The sequence below is a fragment of the Ochlerotatus camptorhynchus genome, unplaced genomic scaffold (assembly GCF_037179485.1).
Source record: "Ochlerotatus camptorhynchus isolate MF236.1 unplaced genomic scaffold, CSIRO-AGI_Acam_v1.1 ptg000307l, whole genome shotgun sequence".
Lineage (NCBI taxonomy): Eukaryota > Metazoa > Arthropoda > Insecta > Diptera > Culicidae > Ochlerotatus > Ochlerotatus camptorhynchus.
Genome location: NW_027040795.1, coordinates 2,152,408 through 2,179,366, shown reverse-complemented (window position 1 = coordinate 2,179,366; position 26,959 = coordinate 2,152,408). Strand labels below are relative to the sequence as shown.

The following is a 26,959-nucleotide window of genomic DNA, read 5'->3' as shown; positions in this document are numbered from 1 at the left end:
ACCATCTTAACAATGCATTCCAATGGTTTTTGATCAACTATGAATGATGGTCATCTCACGACGCTCAACCTGATTGAATCAAAATGTTCACGGTTTGTTTCACTGCTAGATCGTATTTTTCATGAGTGCTTCTTGTACAACGATCATATACAAAAAGTGGTGTCTGTGTGCAATTCTTTCGAACAATCAGAATGAATGGCAAACGAAGGGAAGAGATAAATTTAATAAGATGTGAAAGTTCTGGATTCAATTTCTACTACAGATATTCCAAGAAAGATTTATAGTGGTAAAAGAGTCTCAAATTTAAAAAAAATCCCGGGGTACACGCGATCCCGGGATTTTTAAATTAATTTCCCGGGATTTGGAAATCCCGGGAAATATATTAATCCCGGGATTTTCATCCCGGGACATCCCGGGATGGAAGCTCTAATGGGCATCCTACTAATAAATGGAAGATACAGTCTCCGATGAGAAAGTGCAAGTCAAACCCTGAGAGAAGATTCTATTGGTTATTAAAGGTATTCATTAATTAAATGCATTAAATTAAATTAAATTAAGGTATCATTTACTAAATGCAAGCTGCAGATTATTCCACCTAAATGTAATCAGTATTATTTAAAGTAAGTCGTTAGATAAAAATTCTAACAGTCTTAATTAGAATCAACATTATTCGTGGAGATGTAAACAAACTGAATTATACGTGCTGTTTCAGTTTATGGCAAATGCACTGCTGCCAGAAATCTTCCTCCGTTCCATACGCTACGAACCGGTCCTATTCAGAAGAAAAACAGGCGGAGGTCAAGTATGTCTTCCACCTGGTTCCCTCGTGTGCGCTTTCGTGCGTCATGAAGCAAGGTAATTAACGCTACCGCTACGTTGTTGTTTGTGTTCAAGGTGTACCTTGGCTTGCTGTATATGCACTAAGCCTCTACCGTTTATTCCATATTCAAAGCTAGGAGATGTTGTTCTGTTTCATGTTTCACTAAGACCGGGTACCACTCGGTTGTTTGCTCCATAAACAGTCATCGTCATCGTACAAGGAGCACTCCGAAATCAACTGCACCCAAAAGCAGCGAAGTCATCAACGAAAAGTAGCAAAGAACTTAATGTGTTCTAGCTTCTGGGTGAGCTTGAATAATTTCTGTAGGGCAAATGTTTAGTTGATCTTCTTTCGGCATGAAAATAACTAGTGCTTAACAAATATTTGACGTGTTAAGCTACAGGGCTGGTAGCGTTTGGAATGCTGAATTATTATATTGAAACAAACGAATTTCACTAAGCTTCACGAAAATTACAATTATCAAAATCAAAAATCTTCTGCTTTGGTTCTCAACTTTGCAAACTTAAATTTCACTGGTTACACTAATGGAGTGTTCTGGATGTACATCTATAGACATACTCCCAGACATCACATCTGGCCAAGTCAGTAGAAACCACTGCTGCTGGAAACAGGAAATAAGCACTTTCTCCTAGTAGTTACGTTGGCAGGAGAAACCATATGTGCTTGCCACCGTTAACTTCAAGTCAATCCGACTCTTGCACACCGGTTTCCGTCTTGGAATGGCATAAAGTTTATCCACCCAAACTCGCATTAGTTCAATTACTTGGAAAATCATTTTTCATGCAAGCGATTACGAATGTATCTGATGAAGTGTTGACCAGAATGGTGTTGAAAGACATATGTTGCTTCGAGCATGGGGATTATGCATCTATATGCTAGAGACCATATACATAGCAAAGTAAAACGTTTGCAATGTTGATCAAATGTATCGGTTGACTTGGCTAAACATTCTCAAATCCTATGAAATATTGTGATCTGAGGTTAGGCTTATTCTATGAGCTCTTCGAATCTGGCAAGCTGGTGGAGCACCAGCAACAGCAAGGTTGGTCCAAGTATGGGGAAGGTACTCTGGGATGTAGCGAATGCCACAAAAAATTGAAATTGCAGATTCAAGTTTGCCGAAGGGTTCGGAGCTCCGGTAATGGAATCGAGCGTGGTTTTTTTTCCGCTAAGTGCGTTATGAGTGGATAAACGAAATTATATTTCTGACTTAGAATGTGCGAGGAAAAAACTAGTGAAAGCACTAATTACTCCGTTTATGGATTAACCCTTGGTGATGTCTTCGTATTCTCCTGTTGCCTTTTAACATGTTCATTCATTCAATTTACTACCCTCGCTGCACACACGGTAGCTCGGAAATCTTTCTGGACCAACAATTGAAATAGGCGCAGCAACCCAACGTAAGCAATGGCTTTAAACATAAAATTCAATTTTTAGTTCTAGGTCCGTATTATTTGCCGCTGAGAAGCTGTTCCGAAACCAAGTAGAACCTCCACGAGGCGTCCCATCATTCGTTAAGTCGCAGCGTTGAACGTGACTATTGGCCACGAAAAGGCTTGCCAATGCACATCAAAAATTGACTACATACATCAAAACATTTGTTTATCTCAAATCGACGGAAGACATTCCGCGCAACTACCATAAACCGGATTAGTTCATTTTCAAGCTTCGCCTACAATTTGGACTTCTACATCAACAAATGTCGAGCAGCGTTCAGGTTCAATTGGCTAAACTTGGTGAGTTCGTTCCATTTTGTAAATTTTTATCTTTTCAAACCAGTAACGTTGTGAGATCACCTTTTTGTGGTGCGTTACTAGTATAAGATCTACCACCGAACCTTAGTCGTGACAATTTCAACCTAGGGAATCAGGATTTTCCAGTTATCAAGGGATCACATTTTAGTCATTGTTACTTTTTTTTTATTAGATAATAGTGACAAGACTCGGGTAGTGAACACCACCGTTATGTATTTCTATATTGTATATTTCAAATCAAAAATATTGATTATGTTCATAGATTTTACATAATCCTTTTCCCTTTGTCCTTCTCCTTTCCCTTTCCCTCTTCTCTTTTCAGAAAGCGAGTAATGGCACTATAGCCATAAGTCACAAAAGTCTAGGACAAGAGTTAGTGCTCATGCCCCAATCGTCAGAAAAAATGGAGTATCACTTAACCTTTCTAGCATTGATGCTTCCAACGACCAACCAATCATATAATTACCAAAATCGGAACGTACGGTACGAGATGTCCACGTTTCACTAATTTATTGGATTCTGAAGCATCGTGTTTAAATCTTCGATTTAAACAGGCCAGATGTTTTCTGAATCATCTTGCCCCTTAAATGCTGCACAGTAGGCCTGACCGTTTTGATATGTGTGATGCATCTTCGATGTGAAACATAAATCAAATAGATAAGAAAAATGATGTAAGTTTATATATCATTTTCCAGGATGCTTTCAAGAACTAGCTGTGTTGGTGTTAGATTAGATTAGATTAGATTAGACAAACACTAGAGCTATTCTTCTTTGTCTTAAATAGGGGCGTTTTCCGAGAATATAGACAGTTACTCTAAGAATACAATTGCCACTTTGAAGTTTCGGAATATATGTGTACGTTCCATGATGTTTTTTTTTAATTCCTTGGTTGTGCACTTCTTTCTCGAATCCAATACAAAATAACTCATTCTTCTGCACTGGGAGAAGCCATCGAGAGCAAAGGTCTCTACGAATACATCACGATGCATCAAGTTTACTGTTTTGCGCGAGCGCATCACGAAGTTAACATTTCTACTCGGTAGGCAGAGCCGATGTACACCCGAGAACGAGTTCCGCATCCCTCTCAGCGATGCGGGTTGGCAAGAGCCCAGCTTGAGCATCAAGTATAGTTCCGTGAGAGGAAAATATATCATCATCAAAATATGCTGGAACTGAGCTTATTGATGACTCTTGACGACTCTCGAGAGGTGGACTGGCTGGCGATGCGCGAGAGTAGAGCGACCACACCAAATTTTCTCCAGGGTTGTAATCTTGTGCAAGTGATTTTGATCGATTCTCATCATCGAGACGTTTGTTGTTTTGCATGATAGAAGAGCATAGCAGAAATAGTGCGAAATAGGTTAGTGAAGCCATGGTCATCAAAAAAGGAAATCGATGAAGAGAATTGACTTTCACCCCTCTGCTTCTAAGCCCCTTAATTCAGCCGTCGTCATAGCAATGAACACTAGCATCGCATCGCTTTTAGTTCTTGCACACTATGAGAAAGACATGTAAATTTCAGTGCCCTGAGACCGACACATGCAAGCAGCTCTTTTGACATAAGAATCAGTTGAAAAGGACGAGAAAATCAATGCAATCAAACGCACTTTTCGTCGAGTTGCATATGTTCAGGACACTTAATTTTACATGCCATGTTTGTTTTAGTTCCACGATTTACGTCAAAGCTGAATTACGTCTCGTGTAAAAATAATAATTTTTAAGTGTGGGAGTTACACTTGCTGGTTGCAATACTGCTGTTCGACATTTTCGAAGGACCACCAAAAAACATGACATTTTATTAATTTCGAGGGATGCCTTCCAATCATTCGATTAACAAAGAACCATGCAGGCATGGAAAATCATTTGCATTCATTTCGTGCATTATTTACATTCATTTGCCTCTAACTTTTTTTTTCAACAGCATTCCGCAAAATAATGTAAATAGCTTTTGTAGGTTTTGTTATTAGCTACAACTTTTGTTAACAAGTCTAATCCATATCTCTTATGCATCACGAAGCAGAGCAAACATAAGCCACTACTGTTTTTCAGTGAATGTATTTTACATTCACTGAAAAACAGTAACAAGTTCTGCCCACTCTAGTTCGTGATGCATAAGAGATGCAGATTTGAGTTATGAGCAAAACTTGTAGCTAATAGCAAAACCTACAAAAGCTCTATACATCATTTTGAGGAATGCTGTTTATGAAAAAAGTTAGAGGCAAATGAATGTAAATGAATGTATGAAATGAATCCAAATGATTTTCCATGCCTGGAACCATGACGTGAAATAGGATCATAAATTCGTTGAAAAAAGTGTTAAGCGTCTTTCTGCTAGAGGATACGATTTACCAACTTGTTGATAGAAGGAGTTTAACGGGGAGAAGCTTTAACTGGGTGGACACTGATATTCTATCAGCTGTTTCTATACAACGCCTAATTTAGTGTTGAGAGGCACTGCAGATGAAGTGTATGATAAAATACCCATAATGAGAGAGGCATGATTTTCTAGCTTTCCAAAATTGATTATTTTTTTCATGTCCGATTGTCAAGCGACAAAACCGTAAAAAGAGGATGAACTTCAGCTGATATGCCCTTAATTGATGCTTTCGACAGTGGCTGACCGAAGCTCCTCCCCTTTGGTGGTATCGTTAGCATCTCGTGTTTCGTTCGATGTCCAGTGTCGTATTATTTATTGAATCGAATTCGTGTACTTGGTAACAAACTGTTTGTTACCTTCAGCGTGTCACTCATTTCTGCTCACCTGCTACAGCTGAACCTGCTGAATCGCTGATTGAAGATACAAAAACGACCCTTTTCAGGGCCACCAATTTATCTTCAAGAGATAGGTTGATAAGACAGAACTACTCAGAGTTGGTGCAATGGACCGAGTTACTCGATTTTCCTCAAAATATGATCGAAAGTTCAAAATATGATCGAAAGAAACCACCTGTTCATAACGACAATACTTACTGACATTGCCCCATTGCCATTGTCTGCAAATATGCCAGCTAAAGGACATTTCTGCCCGTCTCTCAAGACGTGGTGCTCTCTCATCACTTGCTCGAGCCTGGTTTTGAGAATGCGGGAGAAGAGCTTGTAGTCGCTGTTGGGCAGCGAGATCGGACGATATAAACGGGCTGTGTCGTCGTCGCCTCTCTTCTTAACCAGCACGATGATGCCTTCGACCGGAACGGCCGAAAATCACTGCTGATCTTGAGAGTAGCAAAATCACACAGCAGAAAATCAAGGCTGATATTAACTTAGCTGATCTTGAGAGTAGCAAAATCAGAAAGCAGAAGTCAGTGCTGATTTTAACCTTAACTGATTTCAAGGTAACAAAAAACCAAACGGAAAATCAATAGCTTGGTATTACAGTCAAAGTAAAAAACCGGCATCCAACGCCATTTTGGAATCAAAGATGGCGGACCAAAATCCAATATGGCACCCCCCCGGACAAGGAATATGCATCTAAACCCATGCAATATGGGTATATACGGAATGGGCTCGATTAGTGGAAGTGGAAAATTGACATACACCGCCATTTTGGAAGTCAAGATGGTGGACCAAAATCCAATAAAGCGGCCCCTGCACAGGGAATATGTATCGAAACCTATGCAATATTGGGTTTAGATGCATATTCCCTGTCCAGGGGCCGCCATATTGGATTTCGGTACACCATCTTGGATTCAAAAATAGCAGCGGATGTCAATTTTCCACTTCCCCTCATCGAGCCTATTCCATAGATACCCATATTGCATGGACTTAGATGCATATTCCTTGTCCGGGGGCCGCCATATTGGATTTTGGTCCACCATCTTGGATTTAAAAATGGCGGCGGATGTCAATTTTCTACTTCCACTTATCGAGCCCATTCCGCAGATACCCATATTGCATGGGTTTAGATGCATATTCCCTGTCCTCGGCCGCCATATTGGATTTTGGTCCCCCATCTTGGGTTCAAAAATGGCAGCGGAGGTCTATTTTCAACTTCCCCTCATAGAGCCCATTCCGTAGATACCCATATTGCATGGGCTTAGATGCATATTCCTTGTCCGGGGCCACCATATTGGATTTTGGTCCGCCATCTTGGATTTGTCATCTTGGGTTGAAATCTACCATTTTAATTTCATCCGGAATGTTCACTTGAATTTCGGAATGCCCCAAACTCTAGATTAAACATATCTTCTAATCCTATGATTTTCGATGATTTTGATCTTGGTTGATATTGATTCTTGTTGATTTCGGGAATCGAAAATAACGGCTGATATTGGTCGAAAATCACGTGTGATTTTCTTGGTTATGATGTCTTGTGATATTGGTGCCGGTGATTTGAGGTGATATTGATCTTGAAAGATAGTTGATTTTGATTTTCTGATCTTGATTTTAGTCAACACTGCCTCATTCAGTAACAGATTCAACTCGCGGTGGACAGTGGCGCCGGTGGTGTAGTGGTAAGCGTGATTGTCTCTCACCCCAGCAGGCCTGAGTTCAATCCCAGTCGGCGCCACCAGGATGTTCTGAGCAGTGCTGATAAAAATCCTTTCTTCTACACTCAATTTAGCTGAAAATGAAGAAAACCTTAACAGATAGACCAACTACCTGCATGAATTTGAATTTTGATATAAACAAATTCCCTTGATCTAGGCAACCTCTGAGTATCAAAAATAACATTTGTTTTTCTTCATTCGTGGCTGGATTCTCATTATTCCCTCTGATGTTGTAAATATTTATATTCGTCTTCATCTTGGTCGGGATGACATTGAGGATCAAATGCAAAATGATTATTTTCATTTTAAACAAATATAGCGCTGAAGAACGTGGTTTTTAGACATAAGTCGACGGCAAATTATTGCCTCAAGCTGAACTGATGATAATATCGATGATTTAGGCAGTGTGGTCGACAATATTCAAAATAATCATTTTGCCCAAAATGTCGTTGATTATTTTGCTTCTGAGGATCACTTCTGATTTTCACAATTTTGAGTTTGATAATCGAGCACCGGTGAATATCAACAAACGCGTATTCGTTGATGTATAATAAACTCATTTGTTCATTTCGCTCGTTTCGTAACTACGAAGATGTTCAAAACAAATGCAAATCATCGACACTGGGTTGAAGCGATACTCCTTGCATGTGATGGTAAATGATAAAAACAGACACTGGTTCTGAGGCATAACATCTCTGATCACGCCTTCCTTCGGAAGGGAAGTAAAGCCGTTGGTCCCCAGTTCATGAGTTGATGGGTTGATAAGTAGGTAGGGTCCAGGTGTGGGAGCTGCCTACCTGTCGTCAGTAGCATTGGTGCTTAGCACAGAAAACAAGATCGACGGAAAACAAATCAAGGAAAAAAAAATTCAACGGTGACTTTAATAAAAAAATATTTTACAAAAAATTCACTGCTCAGTACAGCTACATTCTTCCCAGCGATACACCCGGAAATGACGACATGATCGTAATGTTCTTCATGTAGTCTTCACAACTAGGGATTATAGAAATAAATTCATCAACTTAAAGTCCACCATCTCCAGGGGTACGTCTCCAAATTGGTATTCCAATCCATGCTCTCAGCTACCATCACAAGATCCACCAACAAGCAGCTGTCATCGTAAGCTTCAGTTTCTAATTCTATACCTCTGAACTAGAGGTGTAGAGGCATAGACGATGGCACGATTCTCTCAAACAAGGTCCATTATCCATTGGCTAGGAGATTCCCACGTAACATAATAGCAACTTTTATTTTGTTGACTTCTATCTGCCACAGAAGCTATCAGAAATCGTCACCTAAACAAACATCAATCATTCCTGAATCCATAACTACCAAAGAAATCATCTAATTTGATTGGGGCTAAAATTTTGGCTAATATGGAGTCATTGCACTAGACAGGGATGAGTGACTAAATCACATTTTATGCTGACGAACTTAACATTGATAACTTTAATTCAGTCATGGAAATTCATCAATTTACAGTCATTTGCCTCATACTATAAAATAACATATGGAAATTTTGTAGGTCTTCATATTTTACGGAATTCTGTTAATGAAAAAAACTTAGAGAAAAATGAATGCAAGAAATAAATGTAAATGCCTGCTTTAATCAATAAAATGCAACCACTTGGTAATAAGTTAATATATAATGCAAAACTGTTGAAAAAATTGTTTCAAGCTGAAATTATTAACATTGGAAACATAATGATTTCTCGAAGTATGATTTAACAAAGGGAACGGAATTACGAAGCTGGCGGAGGCGAGTTCAACTCCCGGTCCGAACGAGGTAATCTTCTGGGTTGAAAATTTTCTCGACTTCTCTAGAAATTGGTACTATTGTACCATACGACATATAAATTCATGCATTGGTTTTCATAGAATGCTCTCAATTCATAACTGTGGAAGTGCATCTAGAACACTAAGTTGAGATCCGGTCAAACGCTCGCTTCAGAAGCGTACAAAGCCTAAAAAAATAATATCCACCCTAGTTTTATGTTCTTTTTCTTCGTCTACATGGTTATTTGACATTATCATGTCCTATTGAAAGGAATTCTTTTAATTATGTCACTGTCCATTATGAAACATTCACAGAAATCTTTGTTTTCACAGCCATGTTTACTCGAGTTAGTTTTCAACGCAATTTGAACACGATTTTAACATTTCTATGATAAATTCATGTTAGCATAAAAATATAATTATTCCGCGGATAGATTAAAATGATGTATTACAATTCTTTAATACTTCAAATTTAAAGTAGCTTAGCTCCATAACTTTTAAAGTATAACCACAAGAAAGAGACGGCATTCTTTGATCACTTACCATCAGTCATTGTTTGTTGGCCTCAAGTTTCAGTCCTGAAAATATATCAAAAGAATTGAAACAATCGTAAGAAGAAATGGACCACCACATTGCTCGAATAGCTTGTACAAACACAAAGTTGAGCTAAATGAAGAATCTTACCCGGTTACACAACAATCTATAAAGTTTACTTTTACGCAAAATTCAAGGACAACCAAGAGTGGGGAAATTGTGGTTGTAAAGATGATTGCGATGCTCAGAACGGTTCCACAGAAATAACCAGCACGGTTCAGTGCCACGGAGCGTAATTCCATATAATAGCCAACAAAGTTGGAGCAAAGCTTTATCTTTGGTCTCAGTTACTCTCAGCTTGACGTGGACTGTTTCTTCTAGAGTGCTAAGGAATCATACACTTTTTAGGGCTCACGCGTTGGTTGTAAAAGGAAGACTATCCCTGGATCAGTTTGGTAGTTGGACAGTTTTGTTTAGGGTGATGAATTGATTTTTTGGTAACAAAATTCATAGAATTAGACACTTTTTCACCAGCCTAGTAGCTCGGCGAGATTGTTTTATTTGACTGAAAATCTAAGTGCAAATGAAATCAATCTGCATCGCACATTTACATACATACTTTCAGTAGATCATATTGCACAACAGTTCCTGAAATAAACCAGCAAAGCTCACAAAGTACGCTACAGTAAATGCAAACTTATAGTGGCCACTTCTGGCCCTGGTCAAACTGTACGAGCTCAAAGATTTATCGCTACATAAGCACCAGAAGGCTAAAATTTATGTTAATTAAATTATTCTTCATTTTTGCTCCACCAAAAAATGCACGGCAATTTTTTCCGCTGCTACCCGACTAGATGGAAATAACAAGATTGCATCACCATGTGTTACGTTGTTATACTGTTTTCTTTAACAACGATTGTTGTAAACTAGATGCAGGGTGCTGTTAAATATCTAAATTTATGACATAATTTACTCCAGTCTTAACAAAGAAATAACATAGTATGTAACAATCCTATAAAAAAAAATTGGTGGAGTTGTGTATAGGACACGACCGCATGGTTGACGTAGACTACGTTAAGTGGTGTAGTGAAATTCTCGTGCATTTATCTAGATACTGATTTAAAATACAGTAGAAGTAACCTATGATTTCGGTCGTATGTACATTAGACTGATGCAAAATTTGACTTTTTCGCTCCACAGTGGTTAAATGGTTTCAAATCGGGTCCTGATTAGCCTCCCAAAGTTACAACTCATTTGGTTAGAAACAGACTTCGCACAAGCCATTTGAAGTTTACATGTAAATTACTATAGGAAATCTTAACTTTTTGTTCATTGCCTTTTGGTCTTTTTCCATATTGAGCTGCGAAACAGTTCGATAGCCATTCTTATAGAAAAATTTTTCAGCTACAACTTTGCTTAAAATCGTTTCTATGTAGAACGAGACAGGAAAAAGTTATTAATTATTTAAGAGATTGGTAAACTTATGACAAGATCAAGCAGCTGCTCTGTAGGCAACACTGTATTTTTCAGTGTGACATAGTAGCCATGGTTTTTGTGTCCTATTCAATGCCCCAGAAACACCAATGTTGCCTGCTGAGCAGTTGATTGAGCATGATCATCAGACATAAGCGCATTGAACCATTGATAACTTTCGATCCTTGCATTTAATCAAAAAGTGGTCTATAGCAAAGTTGTAGCTGGGAAAATTTCCTACAAGTACAATTGAAAGCTTTTGAAGCAGACCGATATGGTGAATTATTAGATAGAAATGAACCAAAAATCTTGGTTTTACCATAGTAATTCCCATACAAACTTGAAATGGTTTGTGTCATCTCAGTTTCTCACCAAATGGGTTCAAATTTTGAGAGGTTAGTCAGGATCCGATTTGGAATCGTTTAAGTATTGTGGAGCGAAAATTTCAAATTTTGCATCACTCTAATGTACATATTTTGAATTTCCTACTTAGTAAAACTTGGTTAAATTCAGGACCTCATAAAAATGCGAATATATATTCTATTAAATTTTGTTACTAAATTATAATCAAATATGATTAAGGTTTTCTTCAGGTGATTCATTGCAGCGTCCAACTTTAAGATTTCTAGGGCACAAATCTTGGACGGTTGTGACATCACTCATGAAATTAAAACTCCTTGTGTACTGCACTGAAGCAAACTTGAAGTTCCAGTTTCTTTGTTATAAGTTTTGTGAGAGCTGATATTTGTGCCCTTGAAATTTTTATGTTGTGCTGAGATTGATCAGAAATAAGGTTTCCACAGCGATTCAACTCCAAAACGCTAAAAAAATGCACACACAAAACCTGAGAGCACAATTTTGCACCAATGTTATGCAACATTTCGTAGTTGATCGGGAATATCTCGATTAGCCATAAATCTCTTCTCGGTACATCTGTTATCAACCGATTGAGAAAAAAATAAAAAATACTATTGATGTTTTTTAAAGATTTCGTTTGCATTTTATAGACGCACATGCATTATTCGGCATAAGAACACGGAGCGTTTCTGTGATGGGAAAAATGAGGCCTACATATCTATCACATATTACAAATTCGAATGTGAGCATGCATAAGGGCGTAACTGCGATGATCGATTCGCTCTTTTGTTAATAACTCACTTGCGTTTGCTGTTGCCTTTGATAGCCAATACAACCTGTTACAGGCTACAGCACTACATTGAACAAATTTCTGATGATATTCAAGCTGAACATTGCATTAGGTTCTAAGTATAACATTACCGTTTCTTGTTGTGTTCTAAGAGGAATAGAAGACAATACTGGGGTGAAAGCGAACCACTTTTCTGTCAAACGCGAACCAGCTCGTTATTGGCCGATTTGAAGTGCGTAAGATAGAGATAGAGATACAGATAGAGATAAAAGAGTAAGAAGCCAGTTGTCTCCTCTTCATATTAGGTTGTGTTTGTCGTATTAGATGCTAGATAAAAGCTTCTTTCATCAATCTGCGTGCTGACAATACCTTCTTCTTCTCTTTCTTCTTCTTTTTCTTCTTCTTCTTCTTCTTATTCGCATTTCAAGCTTATTGCTTAGTGTATACTAGCTTATTGCGTGCTCTTATCTTAGTGTTCTAAATGCACTTCCACAATTATTATTTGAGAGCTTTCGATGCCAATACCAATGCATGAATTTGTAAATTGTGTGGCAAGCACAATGATACTCTGTGCCCAGGGAAGTCGAGAGAATTTCCAACCTAACCGGGAACCGGAAATCGAACCCGCCGCCTCCGGCTTGGTAATAACGTGCCTTTAAGGCACCCTGGCTGAAAATACCAGGGAATGTCTTTACATGGCCGAGGGGATACAAGGAGAAAGTCGACGAAGAGAATCGGTCAATGTTACTTAGGACATAATGCAATGTTCAGCTTGAATTATTTCACTTAGCTATAGCAATGCAAAAAGAAAATCGATGAAGAGAATGAATCATTGCAAGTAGGCCCTTTTCAACGCTTACTGTCGAATTTCAATACCTAGCACTGCAAAAGACTCGAAGATACCTCTATTTATGCTAAGAAAATAGCATTGTAAGTTCCTCCTACTTGGAGAATTATGCAATCGAATGGCTTGCTTTACCTCGCCCTCATCAGCAAAAAATTCGGGATTTTACAAACCGTTCTATAGCATAATTTTCCAAGTAGGATGGACTTACATAGCTAATCTAAAAGCATAAATAGAGGTAACGTCTGATAATTTCAGTGCTTGGTACAAAAATCTGTAAACTGTGTAGGAAAATCCTTTTTTTCACCACAGAAAAACCCCGTTTTCTTATGCAAAATAAAGGATGTGCGTTCACAAAACGCACGAAGTCTTAAAAAAAAACAATTTTTAGTATTTTTTTTTTTTCATTTTAAAAGATAGATAAAAGATGTGCCAAGAATTAAATGGAGAGATTTCAAGATAAAATGTTCTGATCGCGAGATAGTCACGATCAATACTGAAATTTCACATAAATGTCAAACCCATTTTTGTGTGCTTTTAATAGCATTCTGAGGAAGCTCTATCTCTACCATTTTTAGACTTATTTATTTATTTCGTCAAGCAAAGTAGACTACATACAATGGTTACAATGTTTTACTTACATACTATGCATTATTTCTATAATGTTTTAGTTGGGTTTTAATTTCTTCTTTTGACATAATGATGCTAATGACTTCACAGTGTAGATTATACTGTCACTTCATTCGATTGAAGTGGCCATTTTTTGCGTAATTTGTTCTGTGTGATTTTTCTGAGAATAATTTTCGTGTTCTTAGATGCCGACAGGGTGTGTAGAAGTTTAATTGTGAAAGTATTTCTGATGATTCTATGCGATGTGAAATAATGTCATTGATGAAGAAAAGCATTGCAAATTCGCGGCGTTCTTTGAGTGTTTGTAAGTTGATGAGCATACAGCGTGCTTTATATTATGGAAGAGGAAATGCGGTCCAATTCAATTTCCGAAGGGCATATAAAAGGAATTATTTTTGGACGGATTCTATGCGTTCCTCGTGTATGGCAATGCACGGATTCCATACTAGGTTACAATATTCCAGAATAGGTCTTACGTATGTAATATATAATAATTTGATAGTGTATGGGTCTTGAAAATTATAGCTGAACCTCTTAATGAAGCCCAACATACTATTTGCTTTCGTTATGATTGTATTATAATGTTCTACAAAAGTGAGTTTGGAGTCTAGGATCACACCTAGGTCCCTTATAATTTTACATTTTTCTACTTTTTGGTTGCCTAAAAATATTTCAAAAAGAGGTGTTTCTGTTTTTCTGCTAAATACAATTGCGTTGCATTTTTTTTACATTGTTTTGGAGTAGACTTTTACTACACCAAGTGTTGAATAAGTTGATTTGATTCTGGATTCTTCTGTGTCACTAGAATTACTTATTTCCATGAAGAGCTTCATGTCAAACTTTTATTTTTTTAAGTATGTAGGAAATGTCGTTTACGTACAAAATAAAAAAGAATTGGGCCTAAATGAGAGCCCTGGGGCACCCCAGAGGTGACCGAAATAGGTTCTGAAAGTTTATTTGCGTTGCGTTAAGTATGATTGGAGCCAATTAAGAAGTCTAGATTCCATTCCTATTTTTTTCAATTTAAAGAGTAATAATGGTATGTCGATTCGCTCAAATGTTTTACTGAAGTCAGTATGAAGAGCTTCCACATGCTTGCCATTGTCCATTGCGCTAAGAATGAAGGTTACTAATTCAAGAAGATTAGAGGTAGCTGAACGATCTTAAAAAAAGCCGTACTGTTTGTTTGTAATTTGATTTTTTACTTGCTGAAAATTTTTGTCGTTTACGATTGATTCAAAAAGTTTTGGGATGCAAGAGATAATGGCAATCCCACGATAATTACAGATGTCAGATTTCTTGCCTGATTTGAAAATAGGCACCAAATGAGACGATTTCCAAATTTCAGGGAATTTCCCATTTTTTAGAGACAATTTGAAAAGGCGTTCTAAAGGAAGGCTAAGTTGTTGTGAAAGATTCGTCAAGAATACAGGTGCAATTCCGTCAGGTTCTGGTCCTTTAGATGCGTCCAAATTTTTTAGTGCATTGAGGATTTCATGTTGACATATTTGATTGACAGATATGTTGTTAGAAACTTCGGGAATGAATGCAAAGAAGTCGCGGTCGCGGTCTGTGGAGAGCAATACAAAAGAAAAAGGTCCATACAACAAATGTGGCAAAGGGGGGATGGGGGTTGAAAATAGGACAAATTTGCGTGACATAATTAATAGACCTTCCCTTGGACGGATGTCGGTATTAACCTAAAACAATAATTCAAAATCAAAGAATCAAACTGTTGCAAACATAAATCACTTATTGCCGTAGTAGTAAATAACCCGGGCCATTAGTCCATGACAATCCTTTGCTTTGATTCTTGCGACAGCAACCGAATCTCCTTTATAATTTATGGATCATAAGTTCCCATATTCGGGTTAAAAAAATTTACCCATAGCTGAGTGCAGTTTACATCCAATCTAGGTGATTTATTTTAACCGTCTGGAAAACTGATCTTAGCGTGTGGACAATCGATAATGTCTCAACTTGCACACTAAACATATTCTTCATGTTTATTTCAGGAACACATCAGTATGTGTAATCAATTCATGAAATTCAATACAGACATTCGGATCAACGATCTTCTAATTATGATACTTAATTTTTACGTTATGTATAAGATACCACAGCATAGAGTAGAGCACTTATTATGGCTGTTCGATGTGATCTCCTCAGATAGCAGCCTTCCAAAAACTTTCGATTCTTTTAAACAGATGTTCCGAAATGAGTATGAAATAGATCGTGTTTAATTCTGCCAAAACTGCAAATATTGGTAAAATCGAGATATATTTTTTCGATAGTGATCAATATCATTTAATTTTAAAATATTGTGTATTAAAAGTATCATTGCACACCCAGTGCAGAAACTGTGTGTCCTGTTACGAATTGTAATTCAACGCAAAAAGAATTTTTTGTAGCCTTTTCTTTGGAGCATCAGATTTGCGAAACCGTTTTGAAATACTTAAAACATATGAGAGATTATGAGAAACACATTATTGATAACGACATCTGTGACATAAACAGAAGTCTTCTAGTACAGGAAACAATGTCACGTGAGGATTTCAAGTTCACCATCCTTTCACCGAACGAGGACAGCACTGCAGCATACAAAAGCACAACCAAAAAACCTCATTATTCTCTATTTCTAACGATCAATCCTCCAATACCAAAGCCTCCTCAGTTGAGATTTGATAAAAACAACATCATCCTTGGTGCTCTGTGGTTTAACGCAGATATGGTCTTGTTCCAAAAGAATTTCATTCAACAAACTCGACGGATTCGAGATGGAATTACAATTGGATCAGAATACTACAAAATATTAGTTCTACAGGATTGTTTGGATTCAGCTGGTGGATGCGAAGCTCTCTGTGCAAACCAATTTAACGGCAAATTCCAGTGTACTACGTGCCTTCACCCAGGAAAAGTGATGAACAAGCAAATCCCCTATCCCTATCAACAATCCAAGCTTAGAGATAATCAGACTAACTCATGTTGCAAGTTCATAATTCAGAAACGAAGGAACCTGTTCTTGGAATCAAGGGCTTGAGCGTTCTCACTGGCATTCCAGATTTTGACATTATCAGATTACATGCTACATGGGTCTCATGAAGCTAATATGGGAACTACTTCTAGAAGGAGACGCTGAGAACAAATCGCAACTATACCATATCGGAAATTATAAACCGTTGATAGAACAAAGACTACAGGCTATTCGAATACCAAGCAGCTTCCCAAGGCGAATAAGGAGTACTTATAACCAAATATGCCAAATTGAAGGCTAGCGAACGATACTTTTCCACTGTATTTACCCTTGTTTCAATGACTTGCTCCCAACCAAGTTTATGAGTAATTTAATGCTTTTTAGTACAAGTGTATTCCAGTTTCTTGAATTTAAAGTATCCAAAACCACACTTTCCACATGTGAAAAGTACTAAGATCTGTTGATAAGGTATTTTGAAAATATTACGCAGCGAAAAATATGGTGCATAATGTGCATTTAACCTCCCATCCTACAAAAAAACCGTTCGAAACGTTGGGACGCTTTGGGATTCGTCATTGTATCCGTATGAAAATGAAAACAGTATGCTTATAAAATTTCAGACCTCGAAGAATCATCCTGTCCTTCAGGTATCACATAAATTCTTATTGAACAGGATATGCCATTTCACTGAAGTGAAAAATTCACCAATCAATGATTGGGTATCAAGAGTTTGGACTCCCCAGCATCATAACGTAGAGTTAAGTAAAAATAATCGATATATATTGCCAGAAAATGTGGAAGTCGAGTTAGAACTAAGAGATATAGATTTTTGTAAAATTGGAAGTATTATTACAAAGGGATTAAAGTATGCATCAAAGATTTATGTAAGAGCTTTAACTACGATTAATCATTCATTTCTCAAAATGATGATTTTTTAAGTATCCATCGATTGCTAATCGATTCTAGAAAAAAAAGCTTATGTTCTAGGAAATTTGTTATCTACAACAATTTTTTTTAAGTTCCTATTCTAAATAAACAGTATTTAGTTGTTTGTTGAACAAAAATGGATCAAATTTTGATATAAATTTGTTACAAAAAATAATAGAGATAATAAAAATTTAATGTGTCATAATGAGATATATTTGTGTTTGAATATTTTTTGAGTGATGATGGCTCTGATCTAAATTATATCACAATAAGTTATTCGAATCAATTATTGTTAAAATTTTGTTATTTCTCTGATATGCTCTTCTAGTCAGGATACCTATATAGTTGTCAGTGGAGAAGTTTAAGTATCTCAATCTTGATCCTTCCTTTTTTATTGTTGGCAGCCCTTGTTTCCGGTCTCACCCTAGCTACTGGTCCGTCCGTCCGCAGAGCACGTAAGAACAGAAGCGATTTCCTTCTTCACTTTTTCATTTTCGGTATCCTCAGCGACAAGGATCTGGTAAACGACCACGAGAATAAATAAAAGGAAATCCAGAGGAAACTTTTTCGTCGGTTTCATTTTCTTTTGCCACGGGCAGAAAATATGCAAATCAAGTGCTATATTTAGTAAGCTCTTTGATTGCAAACATTGCTTCACGGATACTGCCAGTGCGTTGTGGACACAGAGGGTCTTGGAGTTTTTCAATCAAACGAGGGGGGCTAATTTTAGAACGCAAAATATGAAGAACCAAATGTTGCGATATTACAAACAGTTGTTAAGCCTGCTGGAGAAGGTATAGTTGTCTAGTATACAGTTTCAAGCAATAACAAGGTATGTTGTTAAAGGTTGGTATAATGAGAATGGCTTCCCCTTCTCAAGTTCATCAACTAAGATGGACTAAGATCCACCTGGTGACTTGTGACTTTCTCGTATAATATTACCTGGCTTAATTCCATATTTTCGACTGTATCGCAGGGACACCAGAAACATTCCCATACACTGAAAATTAAATTTAGTTGATAGAACGAAATCGTTCGTTTGTTTCATGAATACATTCGTTGTTATCTGCAACGAAATACATTCGTTCTTTTTACGAAGCTTGTTTCGTTTAAATTCATAAAATCGTTTGATTCGTTACATTCGTGTAATTTACGAAGCGTTATCTCATTCGTTACGAATGTTTTATAAAATATATACGAATTATTCGTGTGTAATAGCTCATGTATTTCAAATTGTACGAAACATTCGTAAACCCATAACAAATCATATACATTGTACGAAATAGAACGCGAAGGCACACGAATCATTGGTGGGTAAATAAAATTGTCTATTTAGGAAATCAACAAAACTTCATTGAGTGCATTTTCAATTAGGAAGATTATTCAAATCAAAGATGGCTTGAGCTTTACCAGTATTGCCGAAAATCTTGCTTCTTGGCCGATGACACGTTCCAGGAATTTGATAATGCTTCCCATCCTACGAGAATGATGTAGCCGGTAGCCTTCAGAATGCCCGATCTTTCTTCAAGTGCGCCATCATTTCACGTCAAAATCCATCGCACATTCGCTGGGGCAATTGAACTCCATATAGTAGTTGGAAATCACGCAAACGTATTGTTTCGTCTTGGAAACGATCTTCAGGTAGCGTCGGAGAAACAGAAGAGAAAATTAGTTCCAACAGGTCACAAAAAGTTGGGTAAATTACTTACCCCATCTAGGATTTCGTAGACTCTAAAGGACTGCATCCGTCCGTCATGTTGTCCACCCTCAGAAAAAATAATTTCCAGTTTGAATCCTCCAAAATGTGCCCTCCGCTGTTGGAGATGACAGCGAGTTTTTTTTATTACACTGAAGGTGCTGTGTAAGTAGATGATGCTCGATGGCGGGGATCGTGTTCAAGAAATTCCAGTCTCAATCCGACAATGATAGTCTTTCACAAATCTATAAACATTCGCTTTTCTTAACGATATTAAAAATCTCACTCACAAATAATAACAAGTTCTACTGACTGTCATTCTCATATTGTACTACAAACGAATCCAGTTCGTCAAATCAAAGAATAGTTTCGTAATAGCTTGTATGCACGAATGTTTTTGGTAGGTGCACAAATTGTTGCACGAATTATTTACGTCCGTACGAAATACCGTTCTTGTAATGTACGAATCATGCGTAATGTTGGCATTGAACCTTGTGACATGGAATACGAATGTTTTGCACAATTAACGAAACATTTGTTTCATGAACGAAATCAGTTTTTACGAAAAGAGTGTGAATAAATTAACGAAGATATATTTTCAGTGTAAGCATATTTGGGTACTTCACCTTATCCTCTTATTTAATTAGCATGAGGGTTTGCATACCTTTGGATCATTTTAGATTCCAACCACTTCCACAAGGATATCTGAAAGAGTCCGGTGCTAAGGAAGACATTACATTGGCATAATCCGCTTTTGGTGTTACCTTAAAGTATGGAGTGAGCTGTAAGTTTAGTAGCTTCGAATCGAAAAATTAAATAATTGAAGCATTTTGATTCTCAGTTTAAAAAATGAGATAGAAGTCTAGGGAAACGAACAAATAGTATTAGGTCCAGACAAATAAACTCATTCAACCCAATTCAGTTCATCTTTTCATAAACACTAATAAATTTTGAACATCATTTACTCTTGAAAGTTATGGATTAGGATGTTAGTGGAATATTCACAATAGCAAAAAAGTTATTTTTTTCCATTTAATTCCACTTAGTAATTTGTATCCATGACAGATTAGGCTGGCCCATATGTAAAGGGTTTTCCATGAAGTGTTTCCTATATCTAAAGTTGAATAAAACAAACTGAGTGGGAGATATTGACGAGATTTATTTTTCGATTGAAAGGCCTATCAATACCATTATGAATGGAATATGGCATCGTTCAAATGTAAACATACCATTACACCAGCGGCACCGCTATGACGTTGTTTTTCAGGAGATCTTTTATTTCATTCTGCAAGTATCAGTGTTCACTCGGCTGTCGACAAAAGCAGGCCACTCTCGATGTATGCTACGCGATCGTCTGTTTTCTCCGCAGCAACCATTGTGTTGTCCTCCTCATTGTTCTTCATCAGCATTTCTTTCGGTCGATGCGTCGTCGACTTTGGAAAGCAACCGTTTCGTGATGAGTGTGTGAGTGCTGACCACGTTTTGCGTCCATTGCTGCAATGGACGCGCTCTGACCCTCGTTGGCGTACAACAATTTGCCATACAATGAAACCACTGGAAGCGGCTCCAGTTCTGATGGAGGAGGCTTTTTGGATAGCGGAAGACAAAGTGTTTATTGTGTTGTACCTTTTGATTTTATTTTTAAGATGTATTGTATAGTGACCAAGAATTCTCGGCTCTGTAAAGTTAATTCGGTTGAGCCTTATCAAATAAATAAATAAACAAAAAAAAATCCTGCAAGTATTCCCGCAGACCATAAGCTACTCTGTAAGGAACATGCCAAACAACTTTTTCTTCCTTCAACGAATGTGAATAGTTTCAAATCTGTGTAACCAAGCTCACTTGAATCTGCTGCAAAATAATTACGATATCGGTTGACCAGATCCACTAGTTTTGTTTTTATGTCGGCCGTAGTGGATTGTTCAACAATTAGATCGTCAATTATCAACGGCGTCTTGATAGGGTCTTTTTTTGCTTCCACATTCATGATTACAGGATTGTCACATCTGATGGTTATCGTATTTAACGTCTTTACAATAGATACACCCTTCTTACAGAAATAGTCGTCTCCAACTAAGAGGTCATATTTCATCACGTCATCGGGAATAACCAAAATCCGTATATCATTGGCGAATTTGTCTATTTGAATCTTTGCTGTCACAATACCAATTGTTTTGCACTCACCTCCACCAAATCCTTTTAATATCGACGCGTCACTCTTGATTTCCAATCCCAAGCTTCTCGCTACCTTCTCTCCTATAAGTGTTCGCTCGCTACCCAGATCGATAAAAGTGGTCAATTGAACGCCTTTGATGATAGCCATTTTCGTGTAAACCACACTATTTATATGGTGAAGCGGTTCGGTACCACCTTGGAACGAGGGCATTTCCGAGCCAAGTGATTCTCGGATCGACAAATGAAACACTGCCTTTTCTGGTTGACTGCTATTGAAGCAGTGCTTCTGGAAGGACCTGGATCCAGTCCAGCTTTTGCTGAAGTCTTGTTACGAAGATACATATCCAAACGTTGCCTGTTGTACAAGGACTTTCTGATAAGCGTTTTATTAGTTCCAAACCGTCCGTGCACTTCGGAGTCTCGTTTTTCGTTGTCTTTCGTTACACGTTCCACCCAAATCAACGCATTCAGGAACTGCGGCAAAGTATCAGCAGGATCTTGTGCCATGACTGCACGGTTGGAATCATAAGGAAGGCCCTTAATCATATAGTGCTTAATTAGCTCATCGGATAACCTTATTTTCGGCCAAGGCAACCGTTTCATGGAAATACCACGGCTTCCGCTTCAAGTTGATAAGCTTTTTGTGGATAGCAGCCGTGTCAATGACAGTGGGAAAATTTTCCATGAACTTCTGTTTGAACAGTTCCCAAGTACGAAGCTCCTGCTTACATCCATCGAACCAAAACTTTGCAGGTTCTTTAAGCCGCATACAGGCATACAACAATGTCCGTCTGGGATCCCAACCGAAGATTTCGGTCATCGAATATATTTCACTTAGCCATTCCTCTGCAGGCTGGTTCCGGTTGTTGTCAGGAACGAATTCCGAGATTATAACCTCTACCTCATTGGCCCGCATTGCAATGCCCATATCTTGAGGTTCAACAGCCCTCAGCTGGCGTTGACCGTTCCGTGCTCGGTTGGAGACGAGTTCATGTTCACTATTTTAAAACGTAATATTAATTAATCATCGCAAAGCAATATAATTGATCGTTAATGGCTGTGCCACCATCTGTTCCGCAAACACAATAGTTTGAAATGAAGAAAAGTGCTTCTACGGATAGCAAACCGATGTTTGTGCAAAGAAAATAAACTACTCGAAGCTTACCGCCAGGAACACCACATTTGAACTACAACACTCTGACGTAGTTTATCCCACTTCTGAAATATAAACTTAAATAACTCAATCTGCTCAAAATAAACTTTACTGAACTAGCCGAGCCTCGGCATTTTTCAACCACGACTTGATCAGACAACAAATCACCAACTAATAACTTGATGATAGATCCTTGATTTTCCTCAGTAGTGGTAGTAGACTGAGCGATGACTTAATACTCAGACTGCAGAACTCGGTTAGCTAGCATAGGGATGTCAATAAAGTATATAACCAATGAAATATAATCTCTTCTGGCCTTTGAGATCTGTTGTATCTTACACAAATGGCCGCCTCGGCTTCGCTTGGTAGCGTGCATCCGAGAAGTCAAATTTTCCTTGACCCTGGCGCACAAATTGGTGGCCAATTGAAATCGCTTCCGACTAAGTAGTTTTGAAGTTTTATCAAGGTTTTAAAGCATTCTAAAAATCCTAATCATGGGGAACAAGGCTAGGATAAAACCAAATTTGCTATTTGGAAAATCATTTTTTTCCCAAATTTGGAGTTTATCGTCGGGAAATTTTTTTCAATGATGACCACGAAATGCTCAAGATAGATTTAAATCAGTGAACAGTAAATTGAGTGATGCTATAAACCCGACTTAATAAAGTGATTTTCATAAAGAATTTTACCAGAAATGGGGCTGCTTCTTTGGTAGGCATTGCTTAAATTCAGTATGGTCGAAGAGATAAAATCAATTATTTTCAATAATCACAAGCAGTGATCAAGAATTCACGAGGCCAAATGCATAGAGATAGCAAATATCTACCTTATTCGGAACTATTACTTTTAAATTTACTTGCTAGTTAAATGTAAACTTATCCCTGCCCCCAAGCTCCTCCCCTTTTCCTATCCTTTGACAATGTACCCCTCTAGCTTGGGGTAAGTCGCGAGTATCCGACCCAATCCTACTAGACATAGAATTAAGTGAATTTTGTTACAAACAAAGAAAAATGAATTATCGTTAAGGTGACGCTGAAGCACCGCCCGCGTCGTTTGCTGTAGAAGCTGAAGAATATCGTCAACGAGAACCGCTACCGTCGGGATCTGCGTCTGGCTGCTCTACGTCGTGCCAGCGCCATCCTACGATTGCAGCGACCTGCGTCGGCCAAGAAGGGCAAGGCTGCCACCGGTGCCTGAAGCTCAGATGATGCCGCTCCGAAGAAGGCCAAGTAACATTTGCATTTAAAAAAATGGACAAAAATTCAGTGCCAACATTTCAAAGGGGTGTAATTGCATTTGTAAACAATGGCTTTAGCCGTCGATTTCTCACGAATAAAAGCTCACTCATGAAAAATAATCACACCAGCAGGTAGAAGAATGTTTCCTCTACCAGTTAGCATTGTCATTTTGGAGAGGTAAGATTTCATTCGCGAGAAATTGACGACTAAAGTCATTGTTTACAAAAGCAATTACGCCCCTTTGAAATGTTGGCACTGAATTGTCGATTTTTCATGGGTTTACCTTCACCCGAACTGACGAAGCTACCCATGCAGCATCAATCATAGTAGCCCATGAGTCAGTAGACAAAATTTGACAGCTCTATCAGTCGAACTCTAACCGTGATGGCAAAAACAGCGAAGCAACTCCGTTCAGAAGTGTGCGCGTTCAAAGAACGGCACCCCGGCGCGTCAAAAACGGACATCGTGTGGCACTTTGTGGACGCCGGATACATCCGTTCCGGCATCTACAACATCTTGGCACTATTAGACAACAATCAGAGCATCGAAAGAAAGCCCGGTTCCGGACGGCCATCCAAAGGATGTTGAAGAGGAAGACCGAGGGAAAAGTGGCTACATGGCTGCGTGCGCTTGGTCTGGGCTGATAAGGGGATGTCAAAGCCGCTCTTGACGGATTTCACGCCAACTCGTCTTCGGAGTTGGCAGCACCCTCTCAGAACCTTATGAAACTTTGTGGGTGTGGAGACTTAGCAATTTTAAGCAACTTTGAGTACTTATTTTTTTCAAAATTTATCTCGCCTAACATTTGATAAGGGTCAAAGTTTTTTGTCGATTTTTTTTTTCAAATCGATATAGCTTAAAAATGACAAGCCCTACAAAATAGTGATGTATGGCGAACTTTTAGCAAATAATTTGAAATTTTATAAAAAAAAATTAAGTAAATTAAAAAATTGTTTTGTACACTCTAAAAAAATATATTTAAAAATTAAAAGTCATTTTCCCAAAAATGGTACCCCTCAGATTTGCTTGATATTTTTTCTCATGAAAGGCAATATAATTACCTAACTTTTCTTCATACATCGCAAAGTGGGCGCTTTTAAGGAAAAAAAGTTGTTCGAACAACAACTTTTTCATGTTAATTTTTTTTTAGCGTGTTTCACTCAAAGTCGAATAGTAATACACGCACAACCTTATTAAAATCCGTTGAAACTTAATTAGCATAAAGATTTTGACCTTTTGATAATCTGGGCATGCTTAAAACAAAAATCTAGCCTAACATTTGAAAGGGCCTAATACAGAGGATTTTCCTGCATTTCGAATGGTGTTTTAATAAATGAAAACTCCATTGTCTTTGTTTAGTGCATAATTTATTTTCCTATAATTCTCCATACATAATTTGAGTTTTTCATTGATTATTAGTCTATCGGAAACAGAGTGAAATTTTTCGGAGTTTCCTTTGAATGTGAAAATCGCTTAGTAGAAATTATGTTTTGAGAAATAGGTACAAAACAATGAAATTTTTGTGTACCAGGTATAGTTTTTACATGACTGAACAGCTCCTTGAGTTCATCGGACATCTTTGTGTATTGATCATTTGATATGAAGCAGAAGTTCAATTTTGTTATGCTTGTATCTGTTTGTTTAACTGCCCAGTCATACAGTTCTTGTGGAGTTGTGATTGTGTTTCCATAATCTCGAGCAAGACTTGCTCTCTTTGCCATTCGTTTGAGAGTTCCTCCAATTGCGTCACATGGGCCTTTCCCATGAGACGTTGCGAAGAAGTGCCATTCTGCTTCCAATCCATACTACGGTACATCGAAGCCGCATCTGAATTTTCCCCATGTTTGTGGAGCACGAACTGCATAAACCGCATATCGTACAGTCGTGAAAATTTGATAGATTGTTCACCGAGGTTGGCCTACCAATCGATCAAATTTGTACGATAAGCGGTTCATCCAGCTCGTGCTCTAAAAAAATGTTGAAAATGAAGTTGTATCTTCGATGTACAATCCTTAAACCACACAGTTGAAACAGTTAAAGTTATTATTATTTACCTAGTGTATCATCAAGTTCCTGATGTTCTGATTGCTGATGACTTGTTGATGGTTGCGGCTCTTCAAACTTCCGAGCATGGCTTGATTCTTTTCCATCCGATCGCCTCTTTTTCGGGAGAGGTGTCCTATTGTGCACTAAAATTCCACGACACGATTCACAAATACGCATTGTTACATCCAATTGATGATCAAAGCCCCATGAATGTATTTTCTCTATGAGACTTGATGATAAATTACGTAAATTATTGCGGCTGCAATTGGGATTGTTTATGTTGGCACTACATTGCACCCTTTTAATAATCAATTCAGCAGATTTTTCCATTGTTGTATATATAAACACTTTTTCGTTTCAACAACTATGCAGCACTACACTTTCAACAACTATGCACTACAGCAACTATGAGCATTGTTGTGATATCACCAAACTTAAATATTAGATTATGTCGGTAGAAACAGACTGCGGTGCTTTAAGTTTATACCTTATATCTCTCATGTGACTACCTGCGTTGTTATATAACTGCTATATAGCAGGTAACTTAACGATTATTTTAGGCATGCCTTAAATAATCGTTAAGTTACCTGCGCTATTATATGTATTCACTTGAGAGATGAGGTATAAACATATATGCATATTGCTTACTAATGGACACACCTAATACATAAAAATAAATGAATGATTATTTTTCTAATTAAATTAATCACAAATACATGAATTGAAATCTTTTCATGAATAAAACATACTAAGTGATTTTTACTTAGTTTACCTGTTGATTTGGAACAATTTGAGGGTGGTTTTATAGAAGTTGGATAGAGTGTATGCATATATTATAATACAATCCATCACAGGAAAGTGCAAACCATGCTGAGATGGCTGTTCCTCATTAGAACGTTTTGTTCTGAACTCTTATTGGACGATTTGCAGGTAACTTCTCTGTACCCTTTTCAAATGTTAGGCTAGATTTCGCCCAGATTATCGAAAAGTATACCCATAAAGTTTAATCGAATTTTAATAAGGTTGTGCGCGTATTACTATTCGACTTTGAGTGAAACACGCTAAAAAAAAATTAACATGAAAAAGTTGTTGTTCGAACAACTTTTTTTCCTTAAAAGCGCCCACTTTGCAATGTATGAAGAAAAGTTAGGTAATTATATTGCCTTTCATGAGAAAAAATATCAAGCAAATCTGAGGGTTACCATTTTTGGGAAAATGACTTTTAATTTTTAAATATATTTTTTAGAGCGTAGAAACCGATTTT

General features: G+C 37.7%; 1 protein-coding gene across 5 annotated transcripts in view; it reads right to left on the bottom strand.

Annotated features, from left to right (window-relative positions):
• The window catches only part of Shal (Potassium voltage-gated channel protein Shal), a 635,870-nt gene that overhangs the window by 339,624 nt on the left and 269,287 nt on the right, over positions 1 to 26,959 (bottom strand). For all 5 annotated transcript variants that reach the window (XM_065229083.1, XM_065229080.1, XM_065229084.1 and 2 more), the window contains one exon: positions 9,402 to 9,436. The gene's annotated coding sequence lies outside the window, so the exon portion shown is untranslated. The remainder of the gene's footprint in view (positions 1 to 9,401; positions 9,437 to 26,959) is intronic.